We start from the raw sequence: 24,630 nt of genomic DNA, 5'->3' as shown, positions 1-24,630 counted from the left end.
TCTGCGTTAGCAGGTCATCCTGGAATCTTTGGTACCAGGGATTTGGTGGCTAGGTCCTTCTGGTGGCCTTCCCTGTCGCGAGATGTGCGAGGTTTTGTGCAGTCTTGTGATGTTTGTGCTCGGGCCAAGCCTTGTTGTTCTCGGGCTAGTGGATTGTTGTTATCCTTGCCTATTCCGAAGAGGCCTTGGACTCACATCTCCATGGATTTTATTTCTGATCTCCCTGTTTCTCAGAAGATGTCTGTCATCTGGGTGGTGTGTGACCGTTTCTCTAAGATGGTCCATTTGGTTCCCTTGCCTAAATTGCCTTCTTCATCCGAGCTGGTTCCTCTGTTTTTTCAAAATGTGGTGCGCTTGCATGGTATTCCGGAGAATATCGTTTCTGACAGGGGAACCCAATTCGTGTCTAGATTTTGGCGAGCGTTCTGTGCTAGGATGGGCATTGATTTGTCTTTTTCGTCTGCTTTCCACCCTCAGACTAATGGCCAGACCGAGCGAACTAATCAGACCTTGGAGACTTATTTGAGGTGTTTTGTGTCTGCGGATCAGGATGATTGGGTTGCCTTTTTGCCCTTGGCGGAGTTTGCCCTCAATAATCGGGCTAGTTCTGCCACCTTGGTTTCTCCTTTCTTCTGTAATTCGGGGTTTCATCCTCGTTTCTCTTCCGGTCAGGTAGAGTCTTCGGATTGTCCTGGAGTGGATGCTGTGGTGGAGAGGTTGCATCAGATTTGGGGGCATGTGGTGGACAATTTGAAGTTGTCCCAGGAGAAGACTCAGCATTTTGCCAACCGCCGTCGTCGTGTTGGTCCTCGTCTTTGTGTTGGGGACTTGGTGTGGTTATCTTCTCGTTTTGTCCCTATGAAGGTTTCTTCTCCTAAGTTTAAGCCTCGGTTCATCGGCCCGTACAAGATATTGGAGATTCTTAACCCTGTGTCCTTTCGTTTGGACCTCCCTGCATCTTTTTCTATTCATAATGTCTTCCATCGGTCATTGTTGCGCAGGTATGAGGTACCGGTTGTGCCTACCGTTGAGCCTCCTGCTCCGGTGTTGGTTGAGGGTGAGTTGGAGTACGTTGTCGAGAAGATCTTGGACTCCCGTGTTTCCAGACGGAGACTTCAGTATCTGGTCAAGTGGAAGGGCTACGGTCAGGAGGATAACTCTTGGGTGACAGCCTCTGATGTTCATGCCTCCGATTTGGTCCGTGCCTTTCATAGGGCTCATCCTGATCGCCCTGGTGGTTCTGGTGAGGGTTCGGTGCCCCCTCCTTGAGGGGGGGGTACTGTTGTGAATTTGGTTTCTGGGCTCCCCCGGTGGTTTCTGGTGGTACTGCACTTGTGTGCTTCATCTCCTCTGTTCACCTGTTTCCATCAGGATGTGGGAGTTTTCTATTTAACCTTGCTCCTCAGTCATTTCTGTGCCGGCCAACAATGTTACCAGAAGCCTTTCTGTTGCATGTTCCTGCTCCTAGACTACTATCAGCTAAGTTGGACTTGTAGTCCTAAGTTTGTTTTGCATTTTTGTTCCAGTTCTCTGTGATTGATTATTTCTGAGGCTGGAAGCTCTTGTGAGCTGAAATTGCCACTCTGGTGTCATGAGTTGATATTAGAATCTTAAGGTAATTTCAGGATGGTGTTTTGAAAGGGTTTTCAGCTGACTGTGAAGTTCCCTTTTCTGTCTTCCTACTATCTAGTAAGCGGACCTCAATTTGCTAAACCTATCTTCATACTTCGTATGTCAATTTCCTCTGAAATCACCGACAATATATGTGGGGGCTACTGTCTGCCTTTTGGGGAAAATTTCTCTAGAGGTAAGCCAGGTCTGTATTTTCCTCTGCTAGGGTCAGTCAGTTCTCCGGCTGGCGCTGGGCGTCTAGGGATAAAACGTAGGCACGCTACCCGGCCACTGTTAGTTGTGCGGTAGGTTTAGCTCACAGTCAGCTCGAGTTCCCATCTTCCAAGAGCTAGTCCTTTTTGTATGCTTTACTATGTTCTCTTGCCATTGAGAACCATGACAGTTGCCCCCCAAGTCTGCATAGGTGATTTAGGTGAGACAGCCCGCCTGTGACTGACTGTCCTGCCGTTGGTTTGAAGTATTGCTTGGAGCTAGATATATGAATACTTCCTCGGCGTCCGGCCGCCGGTTGTGCGCCTCAGTAGGATGTCGCCTCGATCTTACAGCACGACTCCTACCGGTAATCTCCTTCTTGCTTTGATCTCGTTTCTCACTCAGCACAATATATCTCGCTTCTGATCCTTTCTTAGGGCACCGCCGCTATGCTGAGCAGGCACGGTCCCATGACGTTCTTTCTTGTAGCCAGGCCTCTGTCAGGGTCCCAAACCTGACAGGGACCCTACCGAATCTTCCCCACAACACCCTCTGCCACAAGGTGTTGCCTGGTTCCAACCCAGTCAGCTTTCTCAACTAACTTCCTGCCTGACCCCCAGTTTACCCACACGGTGAGGAGTGGCCTAATAAATAGCACCCTTAGCTCCCCCTGGAGGCCCGACTGTGAAATGTATTGGTGTATGTGATACCTGGTCAGATGAACTCCTTCAGTGCCATCAGACGTACCATAGCCCCCCTTAGCGGCGGAGCCACAGTACTGCAACAACCAGGACTCTGGGGCGCTGCACATCCCCAAGACGTTCCTACCTGCTTCACCTAAGTTCCCTACCTGAAGATCTCTAATTGCATCGCAACACTAGATGTCTTCTTGTTTTGGTCAGTAATGTACAATTAGAGGTTCTTTGAGAAAGGTTTCCCGTACACATGGACTGTGGATATAACACAGAATACCTCTTTTACTGGTACATATACCAACACACAAAATAATAGTTTCATACATGTATGTGTGCTCACTGAAAGCTACCTCGCTTAGACTTTTGAAATATTGGAACTCACAGGACTGTGATTGCAAGTTCAACAGTACCTAGGAGACGTACTTGTGTCCATGTCTTTTTAGGGTAACTGGTGATGTCTGATGAACTTGTTATCCCAGCCATCATTCAAAACCTTATTTAATGTCTTTGTTAGGGGCAATGATGCCACTACCCACATTACAACATTCTGCTGATGGTGTGACTATTTACAGTGGCTGCATCTGTCTAAGTGGAGTTTCCCTCAATCTTCACTGAAGTTTCTGTGGTAACAAGAACCTGGAATGACTTAAAATCTTGGCTCACAGTTCTCGTGCGACATATCAGGACCACCCTGTCTCCTGGCTTGAGATCATATGCTTCTGACACCGATTCAGGGTTTGGAACGAAAGAATACACCTGTTTATGCACAATGTTTAGTCCATTATGTACAGCTTTTGCACTGTTGGTCGCGCTATCATGCTGCATTTGAATTAACTGTGGAAAGTGTATAATCGTGTTCTAGGCTTAACCAAAATGTATCTGGAGAGAGACCAGTTTTCTACCTCATTAAGAAAAGAGCTAAAATCAAGTATTTGGTCCATGGTTTGCCGGTTGCTTTCTAGATTTTTAATTTTAATGTCCCAATCAGCCTTTCCACCTGCCCATTGCACTGTGGAGGTTAAGGAGTGTGGAAAGCCTGCTCATTCCCAGAGACAGCAAAATCTCTTTTATGACCTATCCTGTAAAATGTGAACCTGTATCACTTTATTCACTTCAGGAACAATATAGCTACATATTACCTTCTTCATGAGTTTTTAAGCAGTAACCTTGTAGCTTTCTGCTCCAGATATATGTAGCGCCCCCACTGCCGCAGGGCCGAGGGGTACCCGGTACCGGGCCTCTGAGTCTCTGCTCTGGGGTTGTCACGGTGGCTAGGCCCGGTCCGTGACCCTGCTGAGGGGCGTACAGTGAAAGATACGAGGGATGATGGTGGTGATGGTGACGCTGTAATGGTGCGGTGCAGTAAATAACGAGGACACCAGGTTGCAGTCTCTTTACCTCTTTACTGAAAATCTCTGGGTCCTCAGTCCGGAGTCCAGATAGCCAGGCTGCGCAAGTCCGGCCGGTCCAATGGCACCTCCAGAGTTCTCTTAGCAGGTGGAAATCTGTGCCTTCCTTCTAGCGCTATGTGTTGCGGTCCTTCCCTGCTGTGCTTACGGAAAGTCCCCACAACTGTTGTGTCCGTTTCTTAAGTTCCCTCACAACTCAATTAGATGATGTTCTGCTAATTCTCCGTTCCTCCCTGATGTTGCGGTTAGAACGGCACCCGTTTGACGGGTAGGCTCGGAGCTCTTCCGGGACCCTAGAGTCGCCCCTCTCCACAAGTTGCCCCCCAAGACTGCATAGGTGACTTAAGTGAGACAGCCCGCCTTAGACTGACTGTCCTGCCGCTCTTTAGAGTATTGCTTGAAGCTGAATATTGTAATACTCCCTCGGCGTTCCGGCCGCCGGTTGTGCACCTCAGTAGGATGTTGCCTCGATCTTACAGCACGACCCCTACTGGTATTCTCCTTCTTGCTTTGATCTCGTTTCTCACTCAGAACAATCTATCTCGCTTCCAATCCCTTCTTGGGCACCGCCGCTATACTGAGCAGGCACGGTCCCGTTGCTTTCTCTCTAGTTGCCAAGTCTCTGTCAGGATCCCACCCCTGACAGAGACCCTACCGAATCTTCTCCCGCAACACCCTCTGCCACAAGGTGTTGCCTGGTTCCAACCCAGTCCGCTTTCTGTCTAACTTCCTGCCTGACCCCCAGTTTTACCAGTATGTGGAGAGTGGCCTAATGAATAGAACCCTTAGCTCCCCCTGGAGGCCCGGCGGTGAAATATATTGGTGTCTGTGATACCTGATCAGATGAACTCCTTCGGTGCCATCAGACGTACCATAGCTCCCCTTAGTGGCGGAGCCACAGTACTGCAACGACCAGGACTCTGGGGCGCTGCACTCCCCCCCGGTTAAATCCAGTACTCCGGGACTGGGAAGAAAACAACAATACAGGTTAGCAAAAAGACATACAATTTTGTTGAGTGCAATAACAATAAGTATATTTGAACAGAGCTTCCCTTTATGGGAGGTGAGGACACTTGAACGTTACAAACATGGTTAAATATCATAGCAACATGCTATAATTAACTTTTCTTACCCAACCGGGTATTCTACTTAGTACAAATTCTGGAACAATAATTTAACATTGCCTTTAAGGACGTACACTCTGAATCCGCTAAAGACCTTCTCATAATCACATTATAAGGCAATTTAACTTTTACATTCTCCTTCTTTAAATCTGCAGGACCGCCTGTCCTAACGGCGCCAGACCTACTGCCTCTCCTTTCTTACAGGACCGCTCCTTTCAGCCCGAGCCTTCTGTCTTTTCAACTACTATACACAGTATAGAACATAACATTTCTTTCAGTTTAGGATCAATGAGCCATTTCTTCACGGCTCCTAAGAGGACTCACTAACTAACCCCTATGAGGATATCTTCTCAAGCTACCAGTCCGTACTCAGCAAAGGTTCCAGTGTGGTATCTTCACAAAGAGTCCTTTTTGAAGTAAAACCAGTAGGAAGCACCTTTAAGAAGGTGCAAACTATTTACAAGCAGTTTGTATCATGCACTGTTCATGATTGCGGCAGTTCTTGATAACAATGGGGAAACAGGAAACAAAAGCAAAAGCAGAGGAAGGGATCCCGGGTAAACAAAGGGATCCCTTTAAGAGTTAACCCTAGTCGGGTTTAAAGCAGCAAAAAGCAGGGAAACAAACAGTTAACTATGTACAGGTTCAGGTTTCCGAGGTTTAGTTGGACGGCTTCCAGGGCTTAGCTCCCCCTGGAGGCCCGGCGGTGAAATGTATTGGTGTCTGTGATACCTGATCAGATGAACTCCTTCGGTGCCATCAGACGTACCATAGCTCCCCTTAGTGGCGGAGCCACAGTACTGCAACGACCAGGACTCTGGGGCGCTGCATATACATCAGGTCAACCTGAAAAGAGAGCAACACAAACATGCACAAACTCATATACCCCTACTCATTGTAGCTGTGTAAAGTCCACCTGCAATCTCTGAAATGGTAGAGTGGACAAGGAGTGTGTTTCCACAGGGTCTTTACAGTTTCTCCTACATTGTTGGCCATATGTCATACAAGATTGGGTGTACCTGGCTGCCTGGGTACTGAACCCTGGCGCCACTCATACCTTGTTCACCAACTCACACACACAGCTGTCTTTGACATATATGTTAGTTCTTGGGTTACTTGGGCCATCATTGAGTAGAGACAAAACTTACCACTCTTGTTCCACAGACATTCTTCAGTCAGCTGGGCTCCCTGCGTCCTCCACTCCTTCTGCTTCAGAAGAGATTCAATAATATCAGTAGTGACATTTATCACTGAGGTCCTGGACTACATTGATACTAGACTCTCGACTCTAGGCCTCTTCACTGCTTCCTTGGCTGTGTCTGCATGGGCATTTCCTCTGGCTTTATCGGTGTCACCTCAGGTGTTCACTTCATCTTCACCATTCCAAGCTTATTCAGTTATAGGAGAGCCTCCATTAGGGCCCTTACACTCTCTGCTGTTTTATAGGTTTCTCATGTGACATGAGGAAAGAGCTACTGTCTGCATACACATTTGGCAATCTTACCCTTTGCCGCTCTACATGCCTCAGTGAGTGCCTTCATCTGTGCATCATTTGCCGACAAACCACAGGATATCCAGTGTAGAATCAACCAGCATCTTGGTATCTGGATCTATCTACAAGAAACTCAAAATCTGCATTAAAAATGGGCTCATCTGAAACATAGTCAAACCCTGCCGATTCTTGTTGCATCAGAGCAGCACAATCATGAGGCGTAGGTATGAACCACACAAATAGCTCTAAAACAATCATGGAATAGCAGGGAGGGATACAATTTCAACAGCCTTGGACATTTTTTCCCATTCTCCCTTACTTGATATGGTAAAATGAATGGGGGGTTCAAAACTACAACTCGTTCTGCAAAAAACAAGTCTTCATTTATCTACCAGGAAAATTAAAGAGATTTCCCACTACTAATTTCACTCCATTTTATATGTCCTTACTCTTTCTATCAGTTTTCCAATATACTCCTATTACCTTCCCTGCGCCTGTAAGCTTATCTCTGTGTGTGGCTGCTATTTTCCTCGGTTGGGACTCTGGCTACTTCCAGTCTGTAAACAGGAATCTTATAATGAGATTAGCCGGGCACTATGTATTGGGCACTAAAATGGCATTTTTCAACATCAATTGTCCATTAATTTCTGGAGAATGCCAGTGGGATCAAAATAGCCACTACACTGATTTTCAAAATTGGCAAATTTTAGGGCATTTCTGCTGTTTTGGAGGCTTAGGGGCTCTGCAAATGGTGCCCACAAGCTACTCCAGGAAACTCTGTTCCCTATAAGCCAAATGGCACTTTTTGTGTCTTCTGAGCCCTGATGTAAGATCAAACAGAAGTGTATTACCACATATAGGATATTGCTGCATTGAGAAGATATTGCTTTTTAACCCCTTAACCCCCAAGGGTGGTTTGCATGTTAATGACCGGGCCAATTTTTACAATTCTGACCACTGTCCCTTTATGAGGTAATAACTCTTGAACGCTTCCATGGGTCCCGGTGATTCTGACAAAGTTTTCTCTTGACATATTGTACTTCATCATAGTGGTAAAATTTTCTTGACATTACTTGCGTTTATTTGTGAAAAAAATGGAAAATTGGCGAAAATTTTGAAAATTTCGCAATTTTCCAAATTTGAATTTTCATGCCCTTAAATCACAGAGATATGTCACACAAAATACATAATAAGTAACATTTCCCACATGTCTACTTTACATCAGCACAATTTTGGAACCAACATTTTTTTTGTTAGGGAGTTATAAGGGTTAAAAGTTGACCAGCAATTTCTCATTTATACAACACCATTTTTTTAGGGAACACATCACATTTGAAGTCACTTTGAAGGGTCTATATGATAGAAAATACCCAAATGTGACACCATTCTAAAAACTGCACCCCTCAAGGTGCTCAAAATCACATTCAAGAAGTTTATTAACCCTTTAGGTGTTTCACAGGAATTTTTGGAATGTAAAGAAAACAGAACATTTAACTTTTTTTTCACAAAAAATTTATTTCAGATCCAATTTGTTTTATTTTACCAAGGGTAACAGGAGAAATTGGACCCCAAAAGCTGTTGCACAATTTGTCCTGAGTACACAGATATCCCATATGTTGGGGTAAACCACTGTTTGGGCGCATGGCAGAGCTTGGAAGGGAAGGAGCGCCGTTTGACTTTTCAATGCAAAATTGACTGGAATTGAGATGGGACGCCATGTTGCGTTTGGAGAGCCCCTGATGTGCCTAAACAGTAGAAACCCCCCACAAGTGACACCATTTTGGAAAGTAGACCCTCTAAGGAACTTATCTAGATGTGTTGTGAGAACTTTGAACCCCCAAGTGTTTCACTACAGTTTATAACGCAGAGCCGTGAAAATAAAAAATCTTTCTTTGTTTCCACAAAAATGATTTTTTAGCCCCCAGTTTTGTATTTTCCCAAGGGTAACAGGAGAAATTGGACCCCAAAAATTGTTGTCCAATTTGTCCTGAGTATGCTGATACCCCATATATAAGGGGGAACCACCATTCGGGCGCATGGCAGAGCTCGGAAGGGAAGAAGGGAAGGATCGCCTTTTGGAATGCAGACTTAGATGGAATAGTCTGCGGGCGTCATGTTGTGTTTGCAGAGCCCCTGACAGGGGCGTAACGACCGCGGTCGCAGCGGTCGCCATTGCGACCGGGCCCCGCAGGTCAGGGGCCCCGGGCCAGCAGGTCAGGGCAGGGCCGGGCTGGACATCGGGCACTTCTGGCAAATGCCAGAAGAGCCGATGCCAGTAGTGGGCCGCTGCACTGTTCCTCCCCCCCCGCCGCCGCCGCCGCCGCCGCATTTAACTATACCGGCGTCTATGACACCGGTATAGTTCAATGCAATGATGGAGGAGAGCGTCACCTGACGCTCCCTCTCCCATCATTCCCCGCTCTGCCTCTGACAGTACACTGCGGGTGCGCGATGATGTCATATCATCGCGCACCTGCAGTGTCCTGGGCAGACTGCAGCCACCAGGAGCAGCGCGGGCAAAAGGAAAGGTGAGGAGAGTTTTTTTTTTTCTTTTTCACCGGACTGTGGGGCCATTATCGGGGGGGGGGGGGGGATGAGATGCGGGCTGTGCTCTATATACCCCTGTGCTGGCTGTGCTCTATATACCCCTGTGCTGGCTGTGCTCTATATACCCCTGTGCTGGCTGTGCTCTATATACCCCTGTGCTGGCTGTGCTGCATATACCCCTGTGCGGGCTGTGCTGCATATACCCCTGTGCGGGCTGTGCTGTATATACCCCTGTGCGGGCTCTGCTGTATATACCCCTGTGTGGGCTCTGCTGTATATACCCCTGTGCGGGCTGTGCTCTATATACCCCTGTGCGGGCTGTGCTGTATATATCCCTGTGCGGGCTCTGCTGTATATACCCCTGTGCGGGCTGTGCTGTATATACCCCTGTGCGGGCTGTGCTGTATATATCCCTGTGCGGGCTGTGCTGTATATACCCCTGTGCGGGCTGTGCTGTATATACCCCTGTGCGGGCTGTGCTGTATATACCCCTGTGCGGGCTGTGCTGTATATACCCCTGTGCGGGCTGTGCTGTATATACCCCTGTGCGGGCTGTGCTGTATATACCCCTGTGCGGGCTGTGCTGTATATACCCCTGTGCGGGCTCTGCTGTATATACCCCTGTGCGGGCTGTGCTGTATATACCCCTGTGCGGGCTGTGCTGTATATACCACTGTGCGGGCTGTGCTGTATATACCACTGTGCGGGCTGTGCTGTATATACCACTGTGCGGGCTGTGCTGTATATACCACTGTGCGGGCTGTGCTGTATATACCCCTGTGCGGGCTGTGCTGTATATACCCCTGTGCGGGCTGTGCTGTATATACCCCTGTGCGGGCTCTGCTGTATATACCCCTGTGCGGGCTGTGCTGTATATACCCCTGTGCGGGCTGTGCTGTATATACCACTGTGCGGGCTGTGCTGTATATACCACTGTGCGGGCTGTGCTGTATATACCACTGTGCGGGCTGTGCTGTATATACCCCTGTGCGGGCTGTGCTGTATATACCCCTGTGCGGGCTGTGCTCTATATACCCCTGTGCTGGCTCTGCTGTATATACCACTGTGCGGGCTGTGCTGTATATACCCCTGTGCGGGCTGTGCTGTATATACCCCTGTGCGGGCTGTGCTGTATATACCCCTGTGCGGGCTCTGCTGTATATACCCCTGTGCGGGCTCTGCTGTATATACCCCTGTGCGGGCTGTGCTGTATATACCACTGTGCGGGCTGTGCTGGATATACCACTGTGCGGGCTGTGCTGGATATACCACTGTGCGGGCTGTGCTGGCACCCAACACCATGTTGCAGTGCAGGAGATTCCTGCAACAGTCCGAGGCGTATCTAGGGGAAGGGGGTGGGGGGGCGTCACGGAGGTAGGGGGGGGGGCCCCATTTGGAAGTTCGCACCGGGGCCCATAACTTTGTAGTTACGCCACTGGCCCCTGATGTACCTAAACAGTAGAAACCCCCCACAAGTGACCCCATATTGGAAACTAGACCTCCCAAGGAACTTATCTAGATGTGTTGTGAGAACTTTGAACCGAAAAGTGTTACACTACAGTTTATAACGCAGAGCCATGAAAATAAAAAAAAAATTTTTTACACGCAAATTATATTTTAGCCCCCAGTTTTGTATTTTCCAAAGGGTAACAGGAGAAATTGGACCACAAAAGCTGTTGTACAATTTGTCCTGAGTACGCTGATACCCCATATGTGGGGAGTAACCACTGTTTGGGCGCATGGCAGCACTTGGAAGGGAAGGAGTGCCGTTTGGAATGCAGACTTAGATGGAATGGTCTGTGGGCGTCACGTTGTGTTTGCAGAGCCCCTGATGTACCTAAACAGTAGAAACCCCCACAAGTGAGCCCATATTGGAAACTAGACCCCCAAGGAACTTATCTAGATGTGTTGTGAAAACTTTGAACCCCAAGTGTTTCACTAGAGTTTATAACGCTGAGCCGTGAAAATAAAAATATTTTCTTTCCCACAAAAATGATTTTTTAGCCCCCAAAATTTTATTTTACCAAAGGTAACAAGAGAAATTGGACCCCAAAAGTTGTTGTCCAATTTGTCCTAAGTACGCTGATACCCCATATGTTGGAGAAAACCCCTGTTTGGGCATATGGGAGAGCTTGGAAGGGAAGGAGCACTGTTTTAGTTTTTCAACGCAGAATTGGCTGGAAATTAGATCGGACGCCATGTTGCATTTGGAGAGCCCCTGATGTGCGTAAACAGTGGAAACCCCCAATTCTAACTCCAACCCTAACCCCAACACACCCCTAACCCTAATCCCAACCATAACCCTAACCACACCCCTAACGCTGACACATTCCTAATCCTAACCCTAATCCCAACCGTAATGTAATAATTATAGGGGATAACTCAGGAGACTCTTTGCGTGGAACAAGACAACTACAGGACACAGTTTTATAAGTGGTAAAGTCTATATTATCACACGGTGATTTAAACAGGTGCAGAGAGAAACTCAAGTCCACAACACTTGGAGTAAATATTAAATGCAGCTCAGCAGTCTATAGGAAACTTCAGAGGAAAATGCAATCACGCAGAAAGTCTATGAAGCACAATTATTCTTGAGGATACTTGACACGAATAAGTCCTTGCTTAGTCCAAAACACAGATAGATATGCTTATAAGGCAGTTCAAATAATATCTTAGCTCAACCAGGGAGGTCTGGGTAATAGGCTCAGGTTCTTGCAGAGCAGAAACAGCTTACATGTCCAGCAAATGCAGATGGAAGTAAACACGAGAAGCAGATGAAGGCGGATTACTGGAACTGGTGTATGCAGCAGGAACTCAGAGCAGAGTAGCAGGATCACCACAGGTTCACAGGAGCAGGTATATAGCCAGGGAGTCACCAGAGGTCAGGAGCTGAATGCAAGGGAAAATACTCTAGCACAGACTGAAGGCTGGGGTGGAGTTTTATAGCAGGAAGACACAGTGCACATGAGACCAAAGACGCCATCTTTGAAAAGGGCAGTAATGCACAAAAAGGTAATAAAAAATGTTCAGAGTCCTGACACGTAAATGTAATCCAAACCCTAACTTTAGCCCCAACCCTAACTTTAGCCCCAACCCTAACCCTAACTTTAACCCTAACTTTAGCCCTAACACTAACTCTAATGGGAAAATAGAAATAAATACATTTTTTTCTTTTATTATTTTTCCCTAACTAAAGCGGTGATAAAGGGGGGTATGATTTACTATTTATAGCGGGTTTTTATGTTTGGCAGCTGTCACACACTAAAAGACTCTTTTTATTGCAAAAAATAGTTTTTGCATTACCACATTTTGAGAGCTATAATTTTTCCATATTTTGGTCCACAGAGTCATGTGAGGCTTGTTTTTTGCGCGACGAGTTGATGTTTTCATTGGTACCCTTTTTCGGTACAAGACATTTTTTGATCGCTTTTTATTCCGATTTTTGTTAGGCAGAATGAACAAAAACCAACATTCATAAATTTCTTTTTGTGGGGCGTTTATACCGTTCCGCGTTTAGTAAAATTGATAAAGCAGTTTTATTCTTCGGGTCAGTACGATTACAGCGATACCTCATTTATATAATTTCTTATGTTTTGGCTCTTTTATACTGTACAATAAAAACTATTTTATAGAAAAAATAATTATTTCTGCATTGCTTTATTCTGAGGGCTATAACTTTTATTTTTTCGCTGATGATGCTGTATGGCGGCTTGTTTTTTGCAGGACAAGATGATGTTTCAGCGTTATCATGTTTATCCATCTTTTTGATCACGTGTTATTCCACTTTTTGTTCGGCGGTATGATGATAAAGCATTGTTTTTTGCCTCGCTTTTTTTTTCTTACGGTGTTCGCTTAAGGGGTTAACTCATGGGCCAGTTTTATAGGTCGGGTCGTTATGGATACGGCGATACTAAATATGTACTTTTATTGTTTTTTTTAAATTTACATAACGAAATGTATTTATTGGAAAAATATTTTTTTGTCTTTATTTAGGATTTTTTTTTTTTTATTTTGCCCAGGGTAGAACATCATTGTATAGTGTCAGATCGCTGAACTGACACTTTGCAAAGCACTGTGTCAGATCAGCGATCTGACAGGCAGTGCAGGAGGCTTACCGGCGCCTGCTCTGAGCAGGCGCTTGCAAGCCATCTCCCAGCAGGACCCTGAAGGACCCCCGCGGCCATCTTGGGTCCGGGGTCTGCAGGGAGGAGGATAGAGGAGACGCTCAGAACAACGCGATCACTGTTGTGAACTCTGTTTTTGGGCTCCCTCTTGTGGTCACAACTGGTACTGTGTGAGTGCTGTCTTTGGGCTCCCTCTGGTGGTTCTTTGTGTCATTCTGCAGGTCTGAGGCAGGATCAGCTGTCTCGTTATCTCTTAGCTGGTTTCCTATTTAGTTCACCTGGACTCTCAGTTGTTGCCTGCTGTCAATGTCTTCAGTGCTATTTTGGAGCTCTCCTGCAGTCCTTCGTTATCAGTCTCTTCAAGAGAAGCTAAGTTTTGCTTGGTTCATTTTTTGACCATCAGTGGTCATATGTTTCTTGGTTTATTTTTGTTTCTTGTCCAGCTTGCTAATATGTGATTTCCTTGCTTGCTGGTAGCTCTAGGGGGCTGAGTTTCTCCCCTCACACCGTTAGTTGGTGTGGGGGTTCTTGTATTCTCAGCGTGGATATTTTGCATAGGGTTTTTACTGACCGCACAGTTCCCTATCTGTCTTCTGCTATCTAGTATTAGCGGGCCTCATTTGCTGAATCTGTTTTCATTTCTACGTTTGTGTTTTCCCCTTACCTCACCGTTATTATTTGTTGGGGGCTTCCTTTATCTTTGGGGTGATTTCTCTTGAGGCAAGTGAGGTCTTACTTTCCCTCCAGGAGTAGATAGTTTCTCAGGCTGCGTCGAGACGTCCAGGATTTTAGGCACGTTCACCAGCTACCTTTAGTGTGTTGGTTAGGATCAGGTTTGCGGTCAGTCCAGTTACCACCTCCCTAGAGCTCGTGTCTATGTTCATAATCTTAGCTAGTCCGTTTTGTGATCCTCAGCCACTAGGATCATAACAGATCAAATCGCTTTGTTCCGAGGGTCTCAGGGAAGCGCGCAGGGAGGGGGCTTCCCTATGTCACCGGAACGCTGCGATCATGTTTGATCTCAGTGTCCCGGGGGTTAAAGTGTCGGGAGCGGTCCGTGACCGCTCCTGGCACATAGTGCAGGATGTCAGCTGTAATAATCATCTGACACCCCGCTGCGATCAGTCACGCTCCCCCTGTGAGCACGGCTGATCGCCTATGATGTACTATCCCGTCCCTGGGAATTAAGTCCCAGGTCACCTCGACGGTATAGTAAATCACATGGCAGAAAGGGGTTAAATGTTTGGGTCAATTTTCCCCTATCATTCTTTGTGAAAATTAAAAAATTGAGACTAAAACAACAATTTAGTGTAAAAAAAAAAAGTAATTAAAAAGTAATTTTTAATTTTCACATCCCAATGTACATGTTAATACCCTCAAAAATTGACTGAGGAAATCAGAACTCTATTACATATCTCACTTTTCATACTTTCCTTTATACTCACCTGTAAACCTTCCTCCCCAAGATTAAAAAAATCCCCTTATGGAGTTCCCTTCTGCACTATAGTGGTCAATTAACCTCAAAAATACCCATATGGAACTAAGATCAACTTTCATATATTTGTACTTTAACGATTGATGCAGATCTCTATGTCTTCAGACAATTTCCCATGAATCGTATACATGCTTTAATATGTCCATGTTTATGCATACCGTATATACTTGAGTATAAGCCGACCCGAGTATAAGCCGAGACCCCTAATTTTGCCACAAAAAACTGGGAAAACTTAATGACTCGAGTATAAGCCTAGGGTGGAAAATGCAGCAGCTACTGGTAAATGTCAAACATAAAAATAGATACCAATAAAAGTCAAATTAATTGACACATCAGTAGGTTAAGTGTTTTTGAATATCCATATTGAATTTTCAGCCCCATATAATGCTCCATACAGTTCATCATGGGCCCCATAAGATGCTCCATACAAAATACGCCCCATATAATGCTCCATAAAGTTTATGATGGGCCCCATAAGATGCTCCATATTAAAATATGCCCCATATAATGCTGCACAAATGTTGATTATGATCCCATAAGATGCTCCATACAGCCATTTGCCCCATATAATGCTGCACAAATGCTGATTATGGCTCCATAAGATGCTCCATAGAGACTTTTGCCGCATATAATGCTGCACAAATGTTCATTATGGCCCCATAAGATGCTCCATACAGACATTTGTCCCATATAATGCTGCATAAATGCTGATTATGGTCCCATAAGATGCTCCATACAGACATTTGCCCCATATAATGCTGCACAAATGCTGATTATGGCTCCATAAGATGCTCCATAGACACATTTGCCCTGTATAATGCTCCACAAATGCTGAATATGGCTTCATAAGATGCTCCATAGACTATTATGCCCCATATGCTGTTGCTGTGATTAAAAAAAAAAAAAATGACATACTCACCTCTCGTCGCTCAGGCCCCCAGCACTTGCTATAGTCATCTTTCCCCGTTCCACCGCCAGGCGCCACTGTGCCGCTGTGTCTTCCCCGTCCTTCCCCTGACGAAGCTGCTGGTTGCAGCGATACGTGTGGGGCTCCCCACATTGCCTCGGTCCCTTGGCTATTGACCCCTGGACTTCATGCCCTGACGCCCATTTCACTGATTCATCTGGTAAATCGGATGGCTTTTTCATCTTGGACGTCCTCTTTTTTTCTCTTTTCCCCTCTCTTTTTGCAATTGTTTTCAGCGTTCCTCCATTTCTTACACAACCAGGGAACTGCTCACTTTTCTACTTGCTAAGAGGGGTTTATAGTTCTATATCAGGATTTATTGTGATCTTGCATTAAGTTCCTTTTCCTTCTGTCTCCCTGGGGACGCCCGGTGTGAGACTTCATGTGATTTAAGATTTATTGGCATTGATATTGTTTTCCAGGGCTAATTATCCATGTGTGCACACATATACAGGGGTTGGACTAAATAGTGGAAACACCTAACGTTTTGGCATCATAATCTTCGAACATGTTATATACATGCAAACCGTGACATATGGTACTGTTTTGTAGTTGATTATTTGTGTTATGTGATATGTGTATGTAAATTAACTGTTTGTTTTGCAGAATTGTAAGAACATTGATGAGAACCTGATACCAATGGCAGACCTCTCAGATTTTCAAAGAGGCCAAATTGTTGGTGCTCGTATGGCAGGCGCTAGTGTAACAGAAAGTGTTTGGAGTGTCAAGAGGTACTGTCTCCAAAGTAATGACTGCGTTTGAAAGACAAGGAAAAACGTCCGCAGCAAAGCACAGGTCTGGCCTAAAGTCGAAGTTGACTGAGAGAGACCGTCGGACTCTGAAGCGAATTGCAAGAGAGGATCACAAGACCACGGCTCCGAAAATCACTGCTGAGCTCAAAGAACACCTACAGAACCCAGTTTCCACGAAAAACTGTTAGTCGGGAGCTGCACAAATTTGGATTCCACGGAAGAGCTGCAATTTGAAAACTGCTGCTCTCAATGACAAATGTTTCCAAGCGTTTAGAGTGGTGTAGAAACCTCCAGAATTGGTCCCTCGAGCAGTGGAAACATGTGATATTCTCAGACGAATCATCGTTTACCCTATTGCCGACCTCCGGCCGAGTGTACATTTGGAGACAGCCGAAAGAAGCATTCCATCAAGACTGCCTTCTCCCAACCGTAAAACATGGTGGAGGTTCTGTGATGATCTGGGATGCTATTTCGTGGAGATACGCCGGGCCAATGATATCCCTTCATGGAAGAATTAACAGCCGAGATTATTTAGGCATTTTGGGCGATCAAGTGCATCCAATGGTTCAAGCACTGTTACCGGAGGGGAATGCCATCTTTCAGGATGATAATGCACCAATTCATACAGCTAGAATCGTTAAAGCATGGCACAAGGAACATTTTTAATGAAGTTGAGCATCTCACCCGGCCCCCACAATCCCCAGACCTCAACATTATTGAGCATTTATGGTCGATTTTAGAGATCCAAGTTAGACGTCGATTTCTGCCGCCATTGTAGCTCAAAGAACTGGAGGGTGTTTTAACTGCAGAATGGGTTAAAAAAAATCCTTTGGATGGGTTCAAATTCCTTTCCTTTGAGGCTGTAATCGCCGCAAAAGGTGGACCTACACCTAACTTTTGTTGATGTTTCCAGGTGTTTCCATTATTTGGTCCAACCCCTGTATATGCTGCATTTTGCCTTGACATTGTATTGTTATGTCATAGTCATATGGGACTTCTGGCTATGTGTTTTGTCTTTTAATAGTTTTATTATGTCTACTAATAAATATTGCACATAATTTCAACATTGTTTTGTGATTTTGGGTGTGCGCCTTGTATGCACGGATCTTTTTCTCCTCCTCTCCACATGTTTAGCCTCTCCGTGCACAAGGCAGCAGCCCCATTCATATTAGTCCTTATTTAGACATGCCCTATAGTAGTGCTCCATACCTTTTTTGTTCTTGTTAATTCCCCGTCCTCCACACTGATGCTTAGTCAAAGGGCGCGCACTAACCACGTCATCGCGCCCTCTGACCTGAGCGTCACAGGCAGATGACGCGGAAGACGGCACCCGGCGGTGGAACAAGGAGAGGTGAATATCTCCATGCTCCCCCTCCCCATTATACTCACCTGCTCCCGGCACAGTCCCTGGCAGCTTCTCTGATGGACTCTCCGGGTACGGCAGCTATTCCAGCTTTGAGCGGTCACTGGTACCGCTCATTATAGTAATGAATATGCGGCTCCACTCCTATGGGAGTGGAGTCACGTCCATATTCATTACTGTAATGAGTGGTACCATGTGACTGCTCAAAGCAGGAAGAGCGCGGCCGGAGACCATCGGAGATGCAGGGACCATGCCAGGAGCAGGTGAATATGTCACAGCCGCCGCTCCCCCTTCCCCGCCGACCCTCCAGGGACAATGACTCGAGTATAAGCTGAGAGGGGCACTTTCAGCCTAAAAAAATGGGCTGAAAATCTTGGCTTATACTCGAGTATATATGGTAAATACAGCTCTGGCAAAAATTAAGAGAACACTGCAAAATGTTTAGTTTGTCTGATTTTTCTCTTTATAGATATATTTTTGAGTAAAATGTAAATTGTTCTTTTATTCTATAAACTTCTGACAACATGTATCCGAATTTCCAAGCAATAAGTTTTGTATTTTTTTTTTTTTTTTTTTTTTAAAGAAAAATGGTCAAAATTTAAAAAAACAAACAGTGCTTTCAGACCTCAAATAATGCAAAGAAAACAAGTTCATAATCATTTAGAAACAACAATACTAATGTTTTAACTCAGGAAGTTCAGGAATCAATATTTTGTGGAATAACCATGATTTTTAATCACAGCTTTCATGCATCTTGGCATGCTTTCCACTAGTTTTTCACACTGCTCCTGGCACAAAAATTTAAGCAGTTCTTTGTTTGATGGCTTGTGACTATCTATCATCCTCTTGATTACATTCCAGAGATTTTCAATGGGGTTCAGGTCTCGAGATTGGGCTGTCCATGACAGGGTTTTGATGTGGTGGTCTCTTAATTTATGCCAGAGCTGTACTTTATTTTTGCTATTTTTACATTTTATGTACGATATGTCATGATCCAGGACAGAGTTTGCTTCCTTCCCATCCTGTTTAGGTCTCGGTTAATTTTATCCACCTCTCTTTGGTTCAGGGGCAGCTATTTAGTGCTGTCTCTGCTTAGGTCCGTTGTCGGTGATAGTTCCGGTCCCTCGGCTAGAGCAGCTGACCTAGGTTTATCTGTGTGATTCTCCTGTCCCCTAATGTTCCTGTGTGGTGTCTGCCCCGTTTCCTTGTGCCAATTTCCTACGTCTCTGTTTATGCTTTACTCCCACGTGTATGACTCTGATGTCGTCCCCTGAGGTGAAGAGTGTGCTGGCTGTCAGCTCACCAGTTCCTGATCGGACAGAGGAAATGGAACAGCTGTGTGAGACAGGGCTTGTGGCTGAGAAGCCCTGGGAAGTGATGCCCGCAGAGTCCGGCGCAGATGACGAAGAGTCCGGCCTGCATGGTCTTAATTCATCTGATTCTAGTTTCGACGAGAATGCTCCTGTCAAAGAGAGGGGGAGCTATGGAGAAGAATTACTTGCACTAAGCCCCCAGACTGAGGAGCCCGGGCAAGAAGTCCCTAAAGTTTCCGATAACGACAAGGAAAAGGATGAATCGTCGATGCAAGCATCTGCTAGCGGCAAAGCCAAAAAGAAGAAGAAAAAGAAGAAGAGGATGGAGCGCCCCCAGACGCAGGGCCGCGGGGTACTCGGTACTGGGCCTTTCTGTCTCGGTCCTGGGGTTGTCACGGTGGCTAGACCTGGTCCGTGACCCTGCTAAGGGGTGTCCAATAAAAGGTGTGATGATGGTGCGTGGTGCAGGTCGCGATGAATAACGAGGACACAGGGTTGCAGTCTCTTTACCTCTTTACTGAAGGCTTCAGGATCCTCAATCCAGAGTACTGCTAACAGGGCTGGCTGAGACCGGCCGGTCCGAAGGCACATCCAGAGTTTCCTTTGCAGGTGGAAATCAGTGCCTACCTTCTAGCGCCTGTGTGTTGTAGTACCTCCCTGCTGAGCACCACGGGATAGTCCTCACAACTGTTGTGTCTGTTTCTGATGTTCTTCTTTCTCACAACTCGTATCTATTCTGATGTTCTTTCTCCGTCCCCCAGATGATATGGATAGGACGCACCAGTATGACGGGTAGGCCTGGAGTTCTTCCGGGACCCTAGCGTCGCCCCTCTCCCACAATTGCCCCCTATGTCTTCTTAGGTGATTTAGGTGAGACAGCCAACCTAAAATTAACTGTCCTGCCGCTGTTTGAAGTATTGCTTGGAGCCTAATACTTCCTCGGCGTTCCGGCCACCGGCTACGCGCCTCAGTAGGATGTTGCCTCGATCTTATGGCACGACTCCTACTGGCTTTATCTCCTTTTTGCTGCGATCTCGTTTCTCACTTCTCCACAATAAACCTCGCTTCTTTTCCTTTCTCAGGATGCCACCGCATTCGAGTGCAGGCGCGGCTCCGTAACGTTCTGTTCTGTTCGCTAGGCCACTGTCAGGATCCCACCCCTGACAGAGACCCCCCTGAATCTTCCCCTGCAACACCCTTTGCCACAGGATGTTGCCTGGTTCTGTCAAGGTGAAAATATATTTTCTTATATATCTTTTTGTACTTTTATACTCTTATACTGTAAAACAATAAGTTTTTCCTATCTGCTAGCTAATGCATATATATGTAATTGTATTTAAAGATGGTCGCCAGAGTTCAGTTTCGTTTCAGGTTAGTGACCGAAGGGTTAAGCCATTTCCTCAGAAACGAAACTTAAGGAATGTGAAGAAAAGGAGGAATCCACCAGAAGACGTCAGAACAAATCAGGAAGACTGGATGCTAGCTTAAAGCCCGCCTAATGCACGCCTTCCCCTAACACTCAATATAGTATTGTGTATTTTAGAATAAAGCCAGTTGGTGTGACCGCTGCAGACATGTGTGGATGCACGGGGCATTAACTAAGTTTGAACCAGCTACCTGTCTGATTTATTCTTATCCGGTACCAGATGCCCTGCACACATATTAATTGGGAATGACTGGTGAAGGAAGGGTAATTGTCGTATTACGACCCCGACAATTTTGGCGCGACCAACGTGGGGCGTGGCCAGCGATCCGAGGCCCCCTGGACCCATGCCTGGATGTCTGTGGATGATACCCGTAGTGGCTGACCTCGAGGACTGATCACCCTCTGCACGCGGTAAGTGGCGATCATGTACACTGTATATGTCACACTTGCTAGTGTCTCAGCCGTTATTGGTTTGTCTGTAGTCTCCTTGGGTCCGGGAGGTGAATGATCGAGTGGTGAGATCAAACGTGATCCTGTGCCACGCTCTGAACCAGCAACTGAGAGACGTCGCATCCTGTGCGACCTCTGTACACCACACCTCCTCCACCGGTCATTGTGCTCCGTTCAACCACCCTACCCGTGACTATTGTCTAGTAGTGAAGTGGAGTGAAAAATTGAGCTAGTTGTAGATTGTGGGGCAGCTTAGAGAAAGGGATAGGAGATGCAGCCTCTGTGATATTGTGCTGACAGGTAAATAAGGCGTTCCGTGAGGGGACCACCTGTCCAGGCAGGTAACTAAGGCGTTCCGTGAGGGGACCACCTGTCTAGTTAGGTAACTTAAGACGTTCCGTGAGGGGACCACCTATATTTTTGTGGAGGGGTCTCATTAGGAGGCTGCCTCCCGACTGTTTGGGATATCGTGGCAGGATAGTCTGTAATCACTGTTGTTCAGGTTAGGGACGGAAATATTGAGCGCGAGGCTCTTTTCCTAGTACGTCGAACGTGAGGCTCCGTACTGTGGAACTCAGTGTTGAAGATCGCTGCCAGTGGTTTTACTGCAGAAAACCATAGTATCCTGGGAGCCAAGCTGCGTATCTTACAGCAAAAGAAGTCTGTGCCCCACAAGTTAGATGAGGATGTCGTGGAAGTCAAGACAATGGTCACGGGAGGGCAAGAGACAGTCAAGAAGCTTATCTGCGAGTTGCGCGAGGCTTAAAGAACAAAGGATGAGAATAGGTTGATGGAGGGGAGGATCAGATAATGTAGAGCCCGTGTTTGGTTATAAAATGCCTGTGAACTGTGATCTTACAGATTGTAAAATGGCCGCCGTGCCACTGATGATGAAAATGTAGTCCCAGCCACCGCCCTGTAATGGCGGCGGAAAGAGATCTCCAGAAGTGTAGGTGTGTCCTGTTTGTGTTGTGCAGAATCCAACCTGGGTGGAGACCTGCCTTGTGTGTGTGTACGGACCGTCCTTGGGGCTCCGCCCAGACCACGGAGGATTATAGGAAAGTTTTGTAGAAATTAGGTCTGAAAAGCTTTGTATCAGTGCTATGTAGTGTAGGGGAGGGGCTGAGCAGACCGCTGCGAGCTTCTCTTTTCTCCTTATCTGCGCTACGTGCTGGAGAAGGGGGGTATGGAGTTGGGCTCTTGCTCTCCCTTCAGCGCTGTGGAATGCAGTGATTTTTTTTTTCTTATCTCCGCGTTACTAGATGGGAGGGGCTGTGTGTGCCCCTGCGCGCCCTGCTTGCAATTTTTCCCCTCGGTGCTGTGGGCTACAGAAAGGGGGGCAATGTGTTGCATTCCAAAGTTTTCTCTGTCCTTGGTTTAGTACACACTGAGAGATTTAAGTACTGTATGAAATTGAAAGTGAAATAGACCTGCCTAGTCTTAGATGAAAACTTGTAAGTAATTGAAAGATTGGTAATTACCTGTATCAAGTTGAGTGGTTGATATATAGCAAATTGAAGATCAACAGGGGGGGGGGGCTCCCTGCTGGATAATATGGTCCCTCCCCAGGAAATTAAGCCTCTACTCCCGACTGTAAACCCTGTGCCCCTTACAGCAATATATATATATCCTGGATTGCCGAGAAGTTATATGGGCGTCTTATGGTAGTGTTTGAAGATCTGGGATTCTCACTGTAACAAAAAGCCCATTCATACCTTTTTTGTAGTAGACCCGATATTGAGATTTCCACTCTGGATGATGCATTGCAAATAGGAAAAGGTTTTCAAAAGAATTTAGCCCAGCAAGAAAGGCAGGGGTTAAATCACTAGCCGTAGTGATTCTTGCTCGCTCACTGGCCCCCATCGCTGCAGCTGCGAGATCAGTGTTTCTTATCTCCATGTAACAGATTCCAGCTTCTGCCCCCTCCCTTTGTACATGTGAGTCCAGCTTCACACTCCAATACGCCTTTTAACCCTGTATAGGAATCTAACTCCCTCCCAGCTGCCTTATGTCAATTTTCAGCTAGACTTTCTAGGAATCTGAAGTTTTGTTTCCCTGTTATATAGAGGTGGTTTGGCCCAACAGATAGCAAAAAAAGGGGGGCCAGTTATAGCCCAAGAGTGTCAGGCCTACCTTGCCGCTCATGGCCCCTTGCATCCAGGAGATGCTATGACTACCCAGGGAGGGAATTTACCCTGTGATATAGTGCTACACACTGCCGGCCCTAGATACTGATTACAAGACACCCGAGTGTTGCCGTACAGTATTGCAGACTGCCTTGCAGACAGAGATCACCTATGCAGGACATGCTACAGGTGTGCTGACTCAGCTTCATGGAGACAAACAGAGACCTGTTGCTTATTACAGCAGCCGCCTGGATACGGTGGCAAGACAAAGCCCCTTCTGTGTTCGGCCCGTGTTGTCTGTCCAGCTGTTGCTACACAAGTCTTCAGAGATTGTTTTGGATTACCCACTGATGGTCCACACCCCACACAATGTATATAGTATCTTTAACCAAGTACAACCTAGCCACATGTCCATGGCTAGACAGCTGCGACTTCGGTGTGCTATTCTCATGCCTACTAATGAGACTTTGAAAAGGTGCACTGTCCTAAACCCCGCTACTCTTCTCCTAGTTCCCCTGGATCCAAAGGGGGGAGGAGTAGGTGACATATAGGTGACATGAAAAAAGGACACTCTTTTTCTTTTAAGAATGGATCCAGAGGAACAAGATTAGGTTTCCAAACCACATGATTGTCTAGAATTGATGTCTTAGGAAACGGCTGGTCTCTAGTGTGCCTATTCTAATGCTGATTTTGAGCTTTTTGTAGATGGATCCCGTCACCAAGATGACCAAGGACGCTTCTGTACCAGATATGCTGTGGTCTCAGAACATGAGATAATCAAGGCAGAGTCAATGCCAGCTCATATGTCTGCACAAGAAGCAGAGCAAACTAGCAGAAGGTAAGACTGTAAATATCTACACTGATTCCAGGTATGCTTTTGGCATTACACACGGTTATGGGCCTATCTGGAGAGCCAGGGCTTTCCTAACAGCAAATGGCCACCCCTTTAAATATGCTGAGGCAGTCCAGCAACTTATGAATGCACTACAGCTTCCCACCCAAACAGGCATCATAAAGGTAAAGGCACATAGCAAAAGCACTGGTGGACGGACAAAGGGTAACGCACTGGCAGACCAGGCTGCGAAGAAAGCAGCAAGCACTCCTGTGGCCTCTCAAGTACATCACCTAGACACCCCACCATCTCCACTTGTGTTGAAAGACATCTTAGCCCGGTTACAAGAACAGGCAAGTAAGGAGGAGAAAGATAGGTGGCAAAAGATAGGGGCTTGCTCTGATACCGTTACCGGACTATGGGGGAGGGGTGAAAAGGTCTGCCTACCACAGGTACTGTACCCAATGATGGCACAGGTTCTGCACGGGAATGTGCACCACTCGAAGACGGCCATGTGTGACACCCTACAGAGACAATGGATAGCCCCCGGGTTTTCCACCTGCGCAGAAAGGCAGGTACAGAGCTGCATGATATGTGCCACACATAATCAGAGTAGGACAGTGAAAACCCCATCCAAACACACTCCCCGGCCCTTTAACCAATTCCAGAGACTGCAGAATGATTATATTCA

The sequence above is a fragment of the Ranitomeya variabilis genome, chromosome 1 (genome assembly GCF_051348905.1).
Source record: "Ranitomeya variabilis isolate aRanVar5 chromosome 1, aRanVar5.hap1, whole genome shotgun sequence".
Lineage (NCBI taxonomy): Eukaryota > Metazoa > Chordata > Amphibia > Anura > Dendrobatidae > Ranitomeya > Ranitomeya variabilis.
Note: the sequence above shows the minus strand (reverse complement) of the source record.